Source organism: Chrysochloris asiatica, unplaced genomic scaffold (genome assembly GCF_000296735.1).
Source record: "Chrysochloris asiatica unplaced genomic scaffold, ChrAsi1.0 scaffold00113, whole genome shotgun sequence".
In the NCBI taxonomy this organism is placed as follows: domain Eukaryota; kingdom Metazoa; phylum Chordata; class Mammalia; order Afrosoricida; family Chrysochloridae; genus Chrysochloris; species Chrysochloris asiatica.
In genome coordinates this window covers 10,188,748-10,194,285 of record NW_006408631.1, presented here as the reverse complement: position 1 = coordinate 10,194,285, position 5,538 = coordinate 10,188,748, and the positions used below count along the sequence as shown (strand labels likewise).

The following is a 5,538-nucleotide window of genomic DNA, read 5'->3' as shown; positions in this document are numbered from 1 at the left end:
ATTTACTGTCAGTACCTGCTCTGTAATCATTGTTATTGCTGTAATTAGGTACCATCAAGTCGATACCAACTCATAACGACATTATGCACAACAGAACAAAACACCACTCAGTCCTGTACCAACCTCAAAATCATTCCTACACTTGAGCCCATTGCTGCTGTCACTGTGCCAATTCATCTCGTTGGGGGCTGTCCAGTTTTTCACTGATGCTCCACTTTGACTAATATGATGTTGTTCTCCGGGGATGGGTTTCTCCTGATAATATGTTCTAAATATGAGAAACAAAGCCTGGCCATCCTGGCTTCTAAGGAACATTCTGGCTGTACTTCTTCCAACATAGAATTGTTTGTTTTTCTGGAAATCCATAGTACTTTTAATGTATGCCTCCAACATTATAACTCAAATGTATCAATTCTTCTACAGTCTTTTTTATTCATTGTCCAAATTTCACATACATATGAGGTTACTGAAAATACCATGATGTGGGTCAGGCACACCTTATTCCTCAATCTGACATCTTTGCTCTTGAACACTTTCAAGAGTTCTTGTGAAGCACATTTGCTTAATGCAATACATCATTTGATTTCCTGATGGCTGCTTCCATGAGTGTTGATGGTAGGTCTGAGCAAAGTGACATTCTTGACAAATTCAATTTTTTTTCTCCATTGATATGGATGTTGTTTATTGGTCCAGTGGTGAGGACTTTTTTTACATTGGAGATGCAACCCATACCAAAGGCTGTGGTCTTCGATCTTCATCAGTAAGTATTTTGAGTCCTTTTTTCTTTTAGCAAGCAAGGTTGCATCATGTGCATATAGCAGGTTGTTAATGAGTCTTCCTTCAATTCTGATGTCACGTTCTTCTTCATATAACCCAGTTTCTTGGTTTATTTCAGAGACTTTTCTGACATCCATTTTAGTCTTTTCCTTCTTTCTTGTCTTAATGACCTTTTGCTTTCTTCCTGTATAATGTTCTTGGTGTCATCCCACAGCTCTTCTGGTCTTTGGTCACTAGTGCCTAATTCATCAAATCTGTTCTTGAGATGATCTCTAAATTCAGGTGAGATAAATTCAAGGTCATATTTTGACTCTCGTAGACTTGTTTTGATTTTCTTCAGCTTTAGCCTGAATTTGCATCTGAGTAATTGATGGTCTGGCTCCACAGTTTGCCCTGGGCTTGTTTTGGCAAATGATACGGAGTTTTTCCAACTTCTCTTTCCACAAATGTAGTCAATTTGATGTCTGTGTATTCCATCTGGTAAGGTCTAAGTGTATAGTCATCTTTTATATTGTTTTTAAAAACCATTTGCAATGAACAAGTCATTAGCCTTGAAAAATCCTATCATGCTATCTACAGCATCGTTTCTATAACCAAGGTCATATTTACAATGACTGATCCTTCCTCTTTGCTTCCAACCTTTATATTCCAATCACCAGTAATTATCAATACATCTTGTCTGGATGTTTGATCAGTTTCAGATTAAAGAAGTTGGTAGAATTCTTCAATTTCATCATCACTGGTTTTGGTGGTTGGTGTCTAAATTTGAAGAATAGTGGTATTAACTGGTCTTCCTTATAGGAGTATGGATGTTATTCTATCACAGACAGCATTGTGCTTCAATATAGATCTTGAGATGTTCTTTTTGATAATGAATGCATGCCATTCCACTTCAATTTGTCATTTCTCACATAGTAAGCCATGTGATTTTCAGATTCAAAATGACCAATACCAGTCCATTTCAGCTCACTACTGCCTAGGATATCTATGTCTAGGCTTTCCACCTCATTTTTGACAACTTGCAATTTTCTTAGATTCATACTTGATACATTCCATATTTTGATTACTTATGGATGCTTCCAGCTGTTTCTCTTCATTTTGAGTTGAGTCCCTTCAACAAATAAATGTTACAAAAGCTTTTCTCTAGTCACCTCATCAAGTAAACTCTCCTTTGAGGAGGTAGCTCTTCCCCAGTCATATTTTGAGGGTCTTTCAACCTGAGGAGCTCATTCTCCAGCACTAAATCTGACATATTCTGGTGCTCTTAACCATGTTTCAATATTCAATATTCTGGTGCTGATAGTATTTCATGGCTATTTACAAGATTTTCAATGACTATTCAGAAGTGGTCGGTCTCTCCTTCTTCCTAGTCTGTTGTAGTGTGAAGCTCACGTGAAACTTGTCTACCATGGGTTACCCTGCTGGTATTTAAAATACCTATGGCATAGCTTCCAGAATCACAGCAACTCAGAAGCCACCACAGTAGACAAACTGACAGACAGAGTGGTGGCTCTGTGTTAAGGGAGGCATTAAGCACAGGACTGACACAGGACATTTTACTTCTCCATTCATATAATTTATATATAAAAAGAAAGAAGTACATGAATTTTGATCAGATAAAAACAAATGAGATAGGTAATAGAGCCACACTTGAGGGAAGGACTTGCTCTGTCCACTGTTGCTCCATTTCTGTCCCTACCTCTCCCTCTCAGAAGAATCATATAGGATTACAAAATAAATGAGCTGGCCTTGGTGATGTTTTGGAAGGTCCTACCAGGAATCTACAGTGTTGTGCACTGGGCTCCCTGCAGGAGGAAGGTAACACCAGGAACTGGAAACACTTGAAACTGCATGTAAACACACCCAGTGTGTCACCCTGGAAAGGAGCGGGCTTTGAGGGGCAGGACAGAAGAAATGTTTCGCTGGCGGGCGCAAGAGGAAGTCGAGGCCAGTTGGGACATGTGGCGGGGGAACCAGGTAGGGAAAAGCAGAAATGATTGAGGAGGCAACCACTTTTGCAAGCAAGGCTTAAACGGCAAGACAAGCCCGTGTGTTTCTCTGCGATTGTATAAACACCCGTTTCCTTAGACCTGGCTGGAGCTGCCCGGGTCACACTGAAACATTTGGAGGATTGAGGGCTCATTCTTGGAACCTTCAATAAACTCTTCCAGGGACAGTTTGCCGTCATTGTTTGTGTCCATCTTTTAGAAGATCTTGTGTCAGTCCGTTTCTCTGGAGTGGATTCGTCCTCAGGCATTTTCATCCCTCAGGACACCATTCTATATATAGCCTGCACACTCTCCAGCATCTCGCTGCGGCTGAAGTAGCCGTTGCCGTCCAGGTCGTACATGCTGAAGGCCCACTTGAACTTCTGATCCAGCTTTCCCCAGGAGGTCACATTCAACGCTATTATAAACTCCCGAAAGTCGATGCGGCCATCATGGTTGGTGTCAAAGGTGCGAAACACGTGCTCCGCAAACTTGGAGGCGTCGCCGTTGGGGAAGAATGTGGAGTAGGCCTTCTTGAACTGGTCCACATTAAGGTAGCCGGTGGGGCAGTCCTTATAAAAGTCCTTATACCGCTCTTGCAGCTCATGGTCAATGAATTCGGTGTTCTCCCGCAGGTCCTGCAGCACCTCAGGGCGCATCTTGCTGTTCTGCTTGCCCATGGTGGCTGAGGATGGTGACCACACACATCTTGGGTCACACAGCCCAAATGTGGATGACTCAAGATCTGAATCCAGATTGTGGCCCCCAAACCGTTACTATTAACCACCATTCCAGAGTTCCATGCACTTTTTGAAGCCTCCTCATACGACCTAAGAAACCCTGGAGCATAGCGAGTTATGAGTTGGGTTACTGGGCTCAGATCTGCATTTCCAATCTACCAGTCTCTCTCCAGAAGAAAGATGAGGCTTTCTGCTCACATAAAGATTTACAGCCTGAAACCCTATACAGTGGCGCTATGAGTCGGCACGGACTCCACGGCACACAACAACAACCACCATTCAATTAGCTAGTCATTCAATGGAATGTTCTGCAGCTATGAAAACATACTAGAAGATCTCTGTTAATTTATATGAAGCTTCAGGGTAGATTATTAAGTAGAGGGGGAAGTACAAAAGAGAATATAAAGTATGCCATAGGAGTAAAAATTGGGAGTCCTGGTGTGGCGTTGTAGGATAAGCACTGGATTGCTAATCACAAGGTGGTGGTTCAAACCCACCAGGCACTCCTCAGAAACCCTATACAGGGCCATTGAGTCGGAACTGACTTGATGGCAGTTTAACAACAACAGGAGTAAAAAAAAATTATTTCTGCATAAAGAAACATAGGAAGACTAAACCAATAATGTCTTTAGCTATACATGATGGTAAGGAATAGGATGGAAGAAATCGAGGCACATCAACATTTCTCTGAGTAGATCTTCATATGTAGTTTTGATTTTAGAAGTTTGTTAGTGTTTAAAAGAGAATTATTTCCTAGGGTTTGCCTTTGAAAGGATCAGGAAGCAATAATATGCTAATAGCCATGAGCAGCCTGGCACCCACATCTTGATTTCTAACTACATTGCCACTAAAAAAAGAACCAGGGCTCTTTGAAAAAATGGTTGACCACAGGATTTATTGTTATTGTTGTTGTTATGTGCCTTAGAGTCGGTTCTGACTCATAGCGACCCTGCACAGGGTTTCTGAGGCTGTAAATCTTTACTGGAGCAAGAAGCCTCATCTTTCTCCCATGGAGTAGCTGGTGGTTTCGAACTGCTGACTCTGAGGTTAGCAGTTTGATTCGTAACCACTATGCTACCAGACCCCAAGATTAGAGCAGTTAAAATACAAGATGAGTCTGGAACACCCTGTGCTAGAAACTAAAGAAATTCTTTTTTAAATTATGGGAATCGGTCAAAAGGACACAAGAGTTGCCTTGAAGGGGTTTCTACTAGTCAAACTGGGACAATATGACCATCAGATAAATGGCAATGTTAATAGATCATAGACCATTGAGTAACTAGTTCATGCCTGGTCTCAAAATTAAATGCTAAAATATAAATCTTCTCTAAAAAATAGAGGGGAAAGCTTTGTAATGTTGGAAAGAGACAAAGATTTTTTCAAATAGGACAAAATGATCATGAATAATTAAAGAAAAATCTATAATGTCATCAAGATTAAAAATTCACACATGCCTTCCCACACTTCAGTCCATTTGGCCTCTTTACTAGGTCCAAGGGCTCAGGACATATCTCCCTAAACTTCGGACCAGCCCTTCCTCTTCTATCTCTTATTAAGGGCAATAGATGTCAATGGAACATGGCCAAACACAGCCCGTGTCTTCATTGCTTCATTTCCCCCACTTACACTCACAAGTAGACCAGGGTAGTCACCAGTAAGCATACTAGAGTACTAGCAGGTTCCCTTTGAGTTTCAGTCTTGGATGAGCGTTTTCCATGATGGGCTGACTTTTCTTGAAAAAAGTGACAAACACCACACACCAGGGATTTGAGCCCTCAGACCACAGTGCTTTACCAACTTGCAGCTAGTACCCATTTGATATCGCTTGGATGGCTAGCAAATTAGAAATTGACCAGATGAAGATAAAGATGCTTGATACTGTGAGCCAGTATAAATTGCTATGATTTTATGAACTGGACATTTGTTTCAGGATGCAGTTGTTCAAAATTCCTACCAAAATGGAAGGATACTTTATATTAAGGATCAAGCTTGTTTTCTCAGTGCACTGTGCTGATGTTGTTGTTGTTGTTGTT

At 41.1% G+C, this 5,538-nt stretch overlaps 1 pseudogene; it reads right to left on the bottom strand.

The window, feature by feature from the left end:
* Positions 1-2,861: 2,861 nt before the first annotated feature.
* LOC102810883 lies at positions 2,862-3,448 on the bottom strand (annotated as a pseudogene).
* Between the last annotated feature and the right edge of the window lie 2,090 nt (positions 3,449-5,538).